The sequence below is a fragment of the Halichoerus grypus genome, chromosome 5 (genome assembly GCF_964656455.1).
Source record: "Halichoerus grypus chromosome 5, mHalGry1.hap1.1, whole genome shotgun sequence".
NCBI classification, from domain to species: domain Eukaryota; kingdom Metazoa; phylum Chordata; class Mammalia; order Carnivora; family Phocidae; genus Halichoerus; species Halichoerus grypus.
Genome location: NC_135716.1, coordinates 131,159,812 through 131,173,452, shown reverse-complemented (window position 1 = coordinate 131,173,452; position 13,641 = coordinate 131,159,812). Strand labels below are relative to the sequence as shown.

Sequence of the window (13,641 nt, the reverse complement as noted above, 5' to 3'; positions counted from 1 at the left end):
TTTAAATTTTTTTACTTAATACAACATTAATTCTTTAACTTCCAGAGTACATCCCTTTATCTGCTAATCTCAGTGTAACAATACAGCTGTCTCCAGTAGTGAAAGACATCACGACATCGCTGTCATAAAATCAGGAGATTGTTCTCATCCGGACTTACTCTAAATTATTTCCTCAATAAAAGTGCAAACCCAAAGAGTGTCTATCAAATGACTATTAAGTCAGAGGTAAAAGACAAAAACAAAAACAAAAAACCTTGCCACAGATTAAAACAATAGAGTGGCAGATTAAAACTATTTATTTCATAAAATCTTGACATAGGTATTCTTTCAAATAAATGACTGTTCTACTTCAGAAAATTGAAATAACTGTACTTCAGAAAATTGAAATAACTCAAAAATTTATACTGTCTTCATTTTGGAAGAAATATAAAAGCAAAAAGAAAATGCAAAATTAATCCAATGTAATAAAAATGTCCATGATTGAATATGTATTTTGAAGACCTAAACAACATGACAACTGGCAGATGATCAAGGATTGTTGCCAGATAGAAGATGTCAAAATACTAAGATCCCATTTCTTGCCACTTGATTTTTATCTGATTTAGTCTACTATCTAAAGGTTCTTAGAAGTCTTAAGGGTGAAAGGAATAATTGTCAAATGTTTGTTGTTACTGTTGACGTCTTTCTTTTTATTTTATTTCAGGAATGTGTAAGTTAGCAGCATCACAAAACAAATTATAGGCTGAAAATGTCAGGTAGTTCTAATGTCATCATTTTTGCTATTATGGATCCTTTATTTTTTCATTTGGTTAATAATTTCCAGTTCCATAGCTATGTTTTATAAATTGACATTTAATCATAAAAGAATATGCTTAGGAGATTCAGTAAGCATGAAAAGACTGTCTGCACATATCTACCAGCTGTCATCCTAAGGCACATGCTCTGAAGGGAAAGGCCTACTGCTTCACCTTTTTATCTGTCATTTGGGGCATTGGAGTACATCACCGGTTTTTGACTCTAAAAAATTTAGTCAACAAGTATTTTGAATAACCCCCTCCCAAAATATTGCACTGTGCTAGCAGAATGCAATGTCACCCAGTCCTCAGGGCAGGAAAAAGAACATCTTCCTGCCCCGTCTCTTTTAAGCTTCAGAGCTCCCTTCCAAGTTGTCATCTAATGCCCAAATGGGAGAACATAGATTTTTGGCAACAGAACTGCCCTAGGTGAATATTAAAAAAGAGAGAGAAAGAGAGAAGAAAAAATAATGCTTAATAGTTTGGTTACCATAATCATAAAGCAATATCTATAATACATGGACTGTATTATGGTGCTTAACATAGACATTCTCATATCATCTTCACAACAAGCTTATGGGACAAGGAGCTAGAAGCATGGAATTGAGGAACACAGGATTGGAGCCCAGTAATGTCTGCTTCTACAGCCTGGTCTAACCACTATTATACTGTTAAAGTATTGTATCCCTCCCTCTCCACTCAACCAAAAAAAATCAGAAAACATTGTAGCATAGCCCTGTTGCAATAGTAAACAACCCTCAATATCAGGAATATATTTGATATATAGTTAGCTAGTACTTTTTGCCACAAATTGATATTGTTTCTTCTGTTCCATGTTCAGAAGAGAGAAAGAAACCCTGGCACCAGTCATGTGCTTAAAAATAATTTTTGAGTCCTCTTCAACTTGCTTTTCTTGACCCTACACATATCGAGTATTTTAGATATTCTTAAATGCACTTGTTTTCCAAACCTTAATTTTCTTTAATCCGACACATTTACAAATTCTTTTACTTACTTTTGTGACTCTCAGAAGGAACAGAATCAGGAGCTCTAAGCATGAGTGAAACCTTCCTAAGATTCTTCCATCATATTGAATTAAGTTCATTTTGTTAATTTTGTTTCTCAATAATTTAGCTCATCAAACTTCCTGAATATATCATCTAAGATTCCAACCACCACTTCCTGTTTAATACAGTCTCCATTTTCCAAAAAATAACCTAAATCCTGTCACCAAAAACCACTGGTAAAAGTGATAAATGACAATTAAACTAAAACATAAAAACTAAACTATTCATTAACCTGCAGGAAAAAAAATCTCAGGGTTTTTTTTTATTAGTTTTTAAGATCTTGCTCTTTTTTTTTTCTTTTAAGCAGGAGTGCAAGAGAAACTGTAAGCTTTAACTTCATCTTTAATTGGCCCTTGAGCATATTAAGCTTTGCTGTTGAGTTTCCATGTAGGGGAAAAGAAGACAGTGATGCATACCTTGTAGAGTGGTTCTAAAAATTAAGATCATGATGTAAAATATTTATCACAGTGCCTGTCATGTAAGTGTTTAATTATTGGTAGCTATTATGATATTTATTATTTTGGATAAAAATCTGTGTTAATTATGGCAAGCTAAATTTTCACTTAGCGTTGTTCCTAACAGTAGGCTGTTAATGAGGCCAAGGTCATGAGTTAGGTTAGTATCCCTTCTGAATTACTTATAAATGAACACAGGCTGTACTCTTCACCTGGACAGTTTCTTGAAATCATATAAATAATGGGCGCAGAGGTGTCTGAGGGAAAAAAAAAATGAAGGTGAATCACCTCAACTTAAAATACTAGCCATATTAGTGAAGAGTGAGTAGTGTCACCTCTACTTACGGCAGAATTGTGTTTTTTAAATTTGTATGTGCTGTACCCCTCCATAAAAGAGGCCATTTTTCAATATCTAAAACTAAATGCATAACTTACTGCTTGCTAGCAAATAACTTGTAAGGCAAAATCTCTGAGTAAACTGGAGTCCGGGGAAGCATAGAGTTCAAGAATTGGTGGATTTTCAAAAGTTGGAATATTTAGGGGTTCATTGACCTTGAACTGGAGAAGCATAGTTATTTGAATGAGGCTGTTGCTGATTGGCTAACTTTCAGGAGCAGTTTCTAATGTAAATTGTCATTAATTAATTGCAACAGGTTTAAAAACAGTTCTTTTGCGTGATTATTTATTTATTGCTATGTCCAAAGAACAATCAGACCTTTACTTAGCAGAGAACTTTTTATTCTCAATGCAATTATTGAGTACTTACTATGTACCAAACAATATGCTCAATTTGTTACATTATCTTCTTAATCCTCACAATATTCTGTGAAGCACTTGTCATTATCTACAGTTTTCATTTGATAAGCAGAGGGGGCTTAGGTAACTTGCATAAGATTGCATAACTAAAAAGTGATAGAGCAAGAAATAAAACCCAGAGTCATCTGACTCCAAAGACTGTGTTATCTGTACTGCCTCTATTACTTCTTAAATTAACTCCTGGCATTTCTACAACCCTCCATTTCTATAGTTTTGTCATTTCAAGAATGTCATACAAATGGAATCCTACAGTATGTAATCTTTGGGGATTAGCTTTTTTACTCAGCATAATTCCCTGAAGATTCATTCACATCATTGTGTGTGTGTTAAGAGTTTCTTCCTTTTTATTGCTGATTAGTGTATTATGGTAAGGATGCATCCGTTTGTTTAACCATTCATCCACTGAAGGAAACCTGGGTGGTTTCCAGTTTGGGGCTGTTATGAGGAAAATTGTTCTAAACCTTCACGGACAGGTTTTTGTATGAATGTAAGTCTTACATCTCTAGGATAAATGTCCAGGAATGTAACTGCTAAATCATATGGTTCTTGCATATTTAGTTTTTTAAGAGACTGCCAAATATGTTTCCAGAATGGCTCTACCGTTTTCTGTTTCCAGCAGCAGCATCTGAGCGAGCCAGTCTCTCCTCATCATTGTCAGCATTTGTTGCTGTCACTGTGTTTTTGGGTTTTTAATTTTTTTATTAACATATAATGTATTATTTGTTTCAGGAGTACAGGTCTATGATTCATCAGTCTTACACGCTGTCACAATGTTTTATTTAGTCTGTCTGATATGTGCGCAGTGAGAGCTCACTGTGGTATTAATTTTAAGTTTTCTAATAGCTAATGATATTGAATATCTTTTCATGTGCTTATTTGCTGCCATCTGTATGGTCCGGTGAAATGTTTCTTCATATCTTTCAACATCATTCCAAATGGATTATTTAGTTTCTTACTTCTCTCTTTTGAGAGTTCTTTATTCTTGATACTATTCTTGTCAGTTATGTGATTGGCCAAACTTTTCTCAAACTCTGGTTTGTGTTTCATTCTCAATGTTTTACATTTAAGTCTGTGATCTATTTTGAGCTAATTTTTATATATATCTGGTGTGAGATGTAGGTCAAGTTTCATTAATTTTGCCTATGGATGTCCACTTGAGCCAGCACCATTTGTTGAAAAGGCTATCTTTCCTCTAGTGAATTGCTTTTGCACCTTTGCCAAAAATCATTTGGGCAGATTTTTGTGAGTCTATATATGGGTTCTCTGAACTGTTCCATTTATCAATCTGTCTGTCCCTCTGCCAATACCACACAGTCCTGATTACTGTAACTATAATAGTCTTGAAATCAGATAGGCTTATTCTTCCTATTTTCTTCTTCTTTCCCAAAATCATTATAGTTATTCTAGTTTCATTGCCTTTCAATGTGAATTTTAGAATAATCTCATCCATATCCATAAAAAAATCTTGCTGGGATTTTTACCAGAATTTGTTAAACCTGTGTATCAAGGGCGCCTGGGTGGCTCAGATGGTTAAGCGTCAGCCTTCAGCTCAGGTCATGATCCCAGGGTCCTGGGATCGAGCCCCACATCGGGCTCCTGGCTCAGCGGGGAGCCTGCTTCTCCCTCTCCGTCTGCCTCGCCCCCTGCTCATGCTCTCTCTTTCTGTCTATATCTCTGTCTGTAAAAAAAAAAATGTCTGGAGACATTAAAAAAAAAAACAAAAAAACCTGTGTATCAATTTGGAGAGAATGACATCTTTACTATGTTGTCTTCCAATCTGTAAGTATGTCTTCATTTATTTAAATCTTCTTTGATATCTTTCATCAGCATTGTGTAATTTTCAGCGTAGAAGTCCTGTGCAGGTTTCATTTGATTTACACCTAAGTACTTAACTTTTTTTTTGAGTGATTATACATGATATTGCTTGAAATTTTGATGTGCACATATTTGTTGCTAACATACATAAATACATTTTGATCTTGTATCCTGCAAACTTGCTCAACTTACTTGTTCGTTCTAGGAATTTATTTTTGTTGCTTCTTCTGATTTTCAAATGTAGACAATCATGTCATCTGCAAATCAGATCCTCTTCAATATGTATGTCTTTTATTTCCTTTTCTTGCCTTAACCTATTGACTAGAACCTCCAACACTATGTTGAAAAAGAGTGGTGAGTGTGGACATCTGTGCCTGTCCTTCATCTTAGGGCAGAAGTATTCAGTTTTGCAACATTAAGTATAATGTTAGCTGTACGTTTTTTGTAAATGTTCTTTATCAAGTTGAGGAAGTTCCCCTCCATTCCTCTATCTCTAGGGGGTTTTATTATAAATGGATGCTGAATTTTGTCAAATTTATTCTGCTTCCAATGATAGCATCACATGATTTTACTTCTATAGCCCATTAATATGGTGCATTGCATTGGTTGATTTTGAAATATAGAACAAGCTTTGAACAACTGGAATAAGCCCCACTTGGCCATGGTATATAGTTCTTTTTTATATTACTAAATTCTGTTTGCCAGTATTTTGTTAAGGATTTTTGCTTTTATCCTTGTTTGTCTGTAGTTTTCTTCTTTTTTCCTCTCCCTCTCTCTCTCTCTTTTTTGTACTGTCCTTGTCTGGTTTTGTTATTGGGGCAAAACTAGTTTCATAAAATACATTGGGAAGTGTCCCTTCTATTTTCTGGAAGAGAGTGTGTAGAATTGGTATTAATTATTTTTTTTAAGATTTATTTATTTATTTATTTGAGAGAGAGAGAGAGTGTGCACACAAGTGGGAGGGGCAGAGGGAGAGGGAGAGAGAGAATCTCAAGCAGACTCCCCACTGAGCAGATCCTGAAGCTTAGCCGACTGTGCCACCCAGGGGCCCTGGCATTAATTCTCATTTAAATGTTTGGTAGACATTGGGGAGGGTATGTGCTATGGTGAGCGCTGTGAATTGTGTAAGACTGTTGAATCACAGACCTGTACCTCTGAAACAAATAATACATTATATGTTCAAAAAAAAAAAGAAGAAGAAGAAGAAGATAGCAGGAGGGGAAGAATGAAGGGGGGGAAATCAGAAGGGGAGATGACCATGAGAGACTATGGACTCTGAGAAACAAACTGAGGGTTCTAGAGGGGAGGGGGGTGGGGGGATGGGTTAGCCTGGTGATGAGTATTAAAGAGGACACGTACTGCTTGGAGCACTGGATGTTGTATGCAAACAATGAATCATGGAACACTATATCAAAAACTAATGATGTAATGTATGGTGATTAACAGAACATAATAATAATAATAAAAAAATGTTTGGTAGAATTCTCCAGTGTAACCATCTGGGCCTGGAGATTTCTTTCCTAGAAGTTTTTAATTACAATCTTGATAGTTACAGGGCTGTTGAAATTATCTATTTCTTTTTGGATGAATTATGGTAGTTTGGGTTTTTTAAGAAAGTGGCCCATTTCAAATGAATTTTCAAATATATGAGTATAGAGTTATTTGTAGTATTAGCTTATTAGCCTTATGATGTTCACAGGATCTGTAATCATATTCCCTTCTTAATTCCTAATTTTGGTAATTTGTATATTCTTTCTTTTTTTCTTTTTCAGTCTTGCTGGAAGCATGTCAATTTTATTGATTTTTTTTCAAAGCACCAGCTCTTTTTTCTCATCTATTTTATCTGTTATTCACTTTCCATTTCATTAATTTCTGCTCTTTTTATTATATCCTTCCTTCTGCTTGCTTTGGTTTTATTTAGCTTTTCTTTCCCTAGGCTCTTGATGTAGGATCTTAATTACTGACTTGAGGCTTCTTCTTTTCTAATACATGCATTTAGGGTGATAAATTTCCCTCTCAGCACTGCTTTAGCTGTGTTCCACAAATTTTTATGTGCTCTATTTTCATTTACGTTTAGTTCAATGTATTGTTGTATTTCTCTTGAGACCTCTTTGACCCATGGATTATTTAGAACTGCATTGTTTAGTTTCCAAGTATTCAGATTGTTTTATTTTTCTGTCATTGACTTTTAGTTTGATCTTATTGTGGTTGGAGAATACCTTCTGTGTTATTTCAATTCTTTTAAATTTATTGAGATTTGTTCTCTGGTTCAGGATATATTCTTAGTAAATCTTCTGTGGGAACGTGAAGATACTGTGTATTCTGCTGCCGTCAGTAGGAATGTTCTAAAATGGCAATTAGATCTGATTAGTTGATGGTATCGTTGAGTTCTTCTATATTCTTGCTGATTTTTAGTGTAGTTCTATCAAATGTTGAGAGAAGAGTGTTGAAATCTCCAACTATAATTGTGGATTTGTTTATTTCTCTGTAAGTTCTATCAGTTTTGCTCTACATATTTGCAGCTCTGTTGTTTGTTGTGTACACATTTAAGATTGCTATGTCCTCTCAGTGGACTGACTCTTTTTTCATAACATAAGATCCCTCTCTATCTTTAGTATATTTTCTCTGCTCTGAAATCAACTTAATCTAGATTAATACAGCCACTTCTCTTTTCCTCTAATTAATATTTGCATGATATATGTTTTTAATCCTTTTACTTTTTATCTGCCTATATTGTTATATTTGAAGTAATGTCTGCATATAGTTTCTATAGTCTGCATATAATTGAGTAATATTATTTAATCCCCTCTGCCAAGATCTGTCTTTTAATTTGTGCAGTTAGTCTCCTCACATTTAAGAACTGACACATCAAAGTTTAAGTTTTAATGTAATTTTTTGTTTTTTTCTGTTTGTTCTCGCTCTCCCTCCTTTTTTTTTCCTTCTCTCTTTTGTCTTCTTTCTTACCTGCTTCCTGTGTGTTATTTTTTTAGAATTTCATTTTTATTTATGTATAGTGTTTCTAGTAAATCTTTTTGTGTAGATTTTTAAAGTGTTGCTCCTGCTATTACATTGTATATACATAAATTACAAGAGTCTGCTAGTTTTATCCCTTAACGGTTTAAGTGAAATATAGAAACTTTCTCTCTCTTTACATCACTTCACCCTCCTCTATTTATAATTGTCTCAAACATTTCCTCTACATACATTTAGAACCTCTACATATATTTCCTCTACATACATTTACATTTAGATGGTGCCATAGTTTTACTTCAATCATCACACATAACTTTAAAAATTCAAGAAGAGAAAGAAAGTAAGTGCATTATACTTACCCATATATTTGTTTGCCATGTTCTTTCTTCCTTCCTAAAGTTCTAAGGTTTCTTCTTTTATTATTTCCATTTTATTTAGAGAACTTCCTTTAGCCATTATTTTAGGATAGGTCTGGTGGTGACAAATTTTCTTCATTTGTCTTCATCTAAGAACGTCTCTATTTCCCTTTCACTGCTGAAGAACATTCTCATTGGTATAGAATTTTATGTTGACTGTTCTTTCCTTCAGCACTTGAAATATTGTGCCACTTCTTTCCTTTCTCCATGGTTTTTGATGAGACATCCACTGTCATTTGAATTGTTCTTCTTCTCTGGTAAGATGTCATTTTTCTAAGGTTGCCTTTAAGACATTTTTCTTTGTCTTTAGTTTTCAGAAATTTAATTATAATGTGTCTATGCATGGCTTTCTCAGAATTTTTCAGCAATTATTTCTTCATTTAATTTTCAGCCCCATTCTCTTTCTCCTCTCCTTTCAATAATATGATTGTTAGAAGTTTTGTATGGTCTCATAGGTCCCTAATACTCTGTTTTGTTTTTTTTCCAATGTGTTTTCTCTCTGTTATTCAGACCAGATAATTTCTATTGCCCTATCTTCTAGTTTACATTTGTTTCCTTTGCTCTCTACATTCTGCTGTTAAGCCCTTCTACTGGGCTTTTCAGTTACTGTATTTTCCAGCTCTAAAATTGCCATTTGTTTCTTCTTAATATCTTCTGTTTCTTTGTTGAGACTTTATATTTTTTTGCTGGGTTTCTATTTTTTTTTCATTTGTTTTAAGCATATGCATAATTGTTCACTGAACATTTTTTTAATGGCTACTTTAAAATCTTTGTCAGATAATGCTAACATCTCTGTCTTCTCAATGTTGGTATTTCCTGATTATCTTTTTCCATTCATTTTGACATTTTCCTGGTTCTTGGTATGATTGAAACCTGGACATTTTCATATAATGTTATAAAATCTGGATTGTACTTAAACCTTCTGTTTTAGCTGGCTTCCTCTGACACCACTCCAATTGGAGGAGAATGGGGCACTGCCTCATTCTGGCCAGGTAGGGAGAAGTCCAGTTTTCCCATTCAGTCTCCATTGACACTTGAGGCAAAGTCTCCTTGTTTTTGCTAGGTGAGGACGGAATTTCCATCTCCCCAGATGGTCTCCACTGATACAGTGGGGGTAGCCTCATTGGGTGATAGAGAAGGTCCTGACTCTCTACAAGGCCTTTTCTAATCATACTATTGCTAAAGTAGAGGGCTGCCTCATTACTACTGGGTGGGAATGAAAGCCCAGGCTCCTTGTGTGATCTCCACTGGCATCCTTGGCGTGGGGGAAGACTTGCTACAGGCAGATAGGAATGAATGCACGGGCATCTTACTTGGCCTTCTTGGACACCACCCAGGCAGGAGTGTTGGTGTGCTTTGGTACATCTTTATAAGAGTAGAAGTCTAGGCTCCACACTTGGCTGTCGCTGGCATAGTCAGGGTGGGGCCACAGTTTTTTCCATGGTGTTTGGTTATAGAAGAATTGTTATTGTCTAAAAGTCTTCTGTCTTCCTAGGCTGCCCCTTTTCTGGTCCTATGGCTAGAGAGAGAAAGCTTCTGTTGGGGCTTTCCTCTTCTGTATCTGTTGGTATCTTGGGGTTGCCCACTTCCTCAGGTCCAAGTCTGGGATATATGACACAAAAATAAAACCCAAGAGATTCACTGCCATGTTGATACTTGGTCTCCATATCTGAGTTGATCTACTTTTGTCTGTCTTCTTTCCAGAGTTTCCTTATATTTGTTTACATAAAATGTCCAGGGTTTTAGTTGTTCTTGGAGGGAGTAGGGCATAGTATGTCTACTCTATCTACCTGGAATCAGAAGTCCAACTGCCTAGATTTTTAAAACCTAACCTGCTTACTAAAAAAAAAGTCACTATAGAACACATGGTAGAAATAGAAAGTAATAGGACTGTTTTGTTGTTATTGTTGTTGCTTCACAAAATTACTGAAATGGACTCATTTAAATGAGTATCAGTGGTTCCTTGAAATCAGTTCCTGAGTTATCCTTTGTAGATGATTTTGTGTTGTTGACACTGCTCCCAAACATTTTTTGAACTCTACTGGACTTAATTTGAGAGAATTAATTGTGTCCATTTGAATATTCTCAGTGGCATAAACTGTCATCCTTTAAAGCTGTGTTTGATTTTTGGAAGCAACCTCAAGTGGTTCAAGAGCCAAGATGGCTAGTAAAACAGGTGACCAAATTACATAATATACTTCTCAGTCTAACAGTTTTTCTAAGAGAATAGTGTGAGCCAAAGCATTGTTTTAGTGAGAAAGTCATTTCTTTTATATCATACAAAACTTCCCAAACACTTTAAATTTCTACATAATAAGCCTGATTAGCTGTGGGCTGAATTTTGCACGAACACTGCCCTTTGGTATCAAATCACTATTTCTTTTCTGTGGTATTGACATTGATGTTTTCTTGGGTCCTATGGATACTGGAGTTTTTCTCTGTAAATTTTGACAGTATGGTTTTGGGTCAACTTGAAAACACTATATTTCATCACTATTCTCCTCAAATATGTGTTATTTTGTCCAACCTCCCCTTGAAAGTTCAAAACAAATGTCAGATCTTCTCTATTTCTTTTTATCATTCAAAATGTGTAGCACAGTCTTTACAGAAACCTTTATGTTCAAATTCCCTTCAGTATGAGTCAGTGTTCTCAAAGCTAACCCTCTGCTTGAACAAATCCAGCCTCTGACATTTTCTACATTTTCATTAGCCCTTTGTACTTCATTACCTTTCTTAAGCCTTTGTACCAGTCAAAAAAAACTTCCTCTTTACAGTCCCTCCAACACCATAATTGTCCCTTTAGATGTCTTGTGTCATTTATGTTTGCTTAACTCCACGCAAAATTTAGTGTTAATTCTTGGCTTTCTACAGCTGTCGCTCCCCATGCCCATTCAGTGCAGCCTGTAGTCTCAATAGAGAGTGAAATAACAGTACTAATGCAAGCAGAATCATTTTATAGCACATCCTTCCATGCCCACTTGATGTTTTACCAAACTATCTGAGAACATGAGCCTCGTCACTTCATAATTGTGGGACGATTACTAAATACACTTATTTGCTTAACTATAATGCTCTAAGTCACATCCATAGGATCTAAAATAGATAACAGACCTAGTTCAATAAGTAGGAATGGCCTTTTGGCAAATTAAAGAGCTGCTAAAGAAATTTAATACACCCGATTGCAGGATATATTATATATTTATATATATAATATATATATATTTTCATGGTTCCTTTTCAATTCACAGTTCAACTATTGGGGGAGAGAGTTGATTTGGGGGTTAGGGGATTGCAGTATAATTTTGTGTTTAAGAGCATGATCTTTCAAAACTAATGATGTACTATATGTTGGCTAACTGAACATAATAAAAAAAAATGGGCAGGGGGAAAAGAGCATGATCTTTCATAGTCAGACAGCCTTGTTTCAAATCCTGATCCTGTCAGTTTACCAGTAGTGAAAATTACTTGGGGAAGCTGCTTTACTTCTCCAAGACTTAGTTTCCTCATTAGTAAAATTGGATAATAATAATTCATAATAGTTAACCTCTAATGCTGTTGTAAGGACTAAAGGGGGTAATATGTGTAAGATAAGTTTTAGCACATTGTTTGGCACCTAGTGTTTCAATAGTAGCCATTATTTATTAAATGCCAGTTACTGCTCCAGTCATTGAAGATGGTAAGTAGGATATGGTGCTTGCCTTCAAGGAGTTCCAAATCAAAGCATAATTCTGGGCTCCAATTGTCCCATCAGAAGGGAAAACTAAACCAGAAAAATAAGTCTATAGGCTATAATCGTTATATAATACGCAAACAGTTTTTCACCCTTGGATAGACCATTACCAGAACATTCTAATCAATGAAGAGATTGTTAAGTGGTCCTTATTAATTTTCTCATGTAGATTATGCATCCATGTTCTGGATCCCTCTAAGTTTTTCTGGGTGTTAACAATTCTTTGCTTGTCTACATGATCACTTTCAATTAAACTGCTGGTCTTCCTCTTGTCCACTGGCTCAAGCACTGACTGAAGACCCATAAGTATTATGCAGTGGCAGTGACAAGCAGATTTAAATGTAAAATCAACTTATTGTTCCATAGCCAAGCTAGTCAGCTTTCGTCAGCCGACATCATCAGCATTTCAAACTCCAGGAAGTCATTGTCTCCAACTATGTAACTTAGCATGCCAGTGAGTTCATTCAGAGTATAGCAGCTCAAAATGTCATACGGCTTATTGTGGTTTTCCTCTCCTACCAAACAAGAGAACATGAAATTCCATGGAGGTAGGAGAGAATCACACTAAGGGGAAAAACTTGACCAGGAGGGTGTTCAGTCATCTAGAACAGCTCTCAAAGTTGTTAACATCTCCTTTCATTTAGATTTCTGAGAAGGGCATAGATACAATATAGAAACATACATTTGCCCTTGATGAAGTTTCTTAGTTGTGTTTATGATATTATAGCTTTGCCATTGCTGGTTAGTTACATTGGATAGTGTGGGATTGATAAGTATTTTCACATTGTGCTGGTATAAGTATGACTCTTTTTTTGCATCTTTTCCTCCAATTTCTCATGACTGAAATATCTTACTGTTTCTGAATGTAAACATTGTACATGATAACAAGGCAACCAGTTGGACATCTAAAAATATAATCAAATGGTTGTTTACTTTGCCATATGCATTGCCAAATAATAATTTTGAATATTTTCTTCACTGAAATCACCTCTTGTTTGGAACCAAGCAATATGGTTCCCATCTTCTCCAAGTGATTTTCCATGATCACTATCATTTCCTTATGCTTCTTAATGTTGCTCTTTTAAAAGAACTTTTAAAAATTCAAATTAATCTGTTCCTTGAATGTGTGTTTAATAATTTTTCCTTTATTCTTCCTGAATTTTTAATCAAAAATTTTGATTAGTTAGACCTCCCTAGCTAATGAATTACAAATCTGTTACAAATAGCAAAATTCACAGGCTTTCCTAGCTAATGAATTCTAAGGTGAAATTCAGCTTTGAATTCCAAATCATCTACCCTTAAAAGACCAATAAGAAAGAAAATGAATGCAGGGAGTAACCCCTCAGAGGCCTCCATAGTAATAGGTGAAGTACCAAGCACAGCAGTAAAACATATGTTTAAAAGTATTAATGATAAGCATTCACTTCCCATGTGAGACCTCCATGTTAAACCATACATAATTATAAAGGGCATGTTCTGGGTGACCAGCCCAGAAGCAGGACTACTTGCTTGGTGGAAAAGATACCAAGTAGAATGACTCAAGAAACCGATGTTAAAACAAAGGTGAGAAAATCA

The 13,641-nt window shown here is 35.1% G+C and overlaps 1 protein-coding gene across 9 annotated transcripts in view; it reads left to right on the top strand.

Moving 5' to 3' along the window:
• The window catches only part of LRRC7 (leucine rich repeat containing 7), a 524,922-nt gene that overhangs the window by 464,353 nt on the left and 46,928 nt on the right, over positions 1-13,641 (top strand). The window lies entirely within an intron of this gene.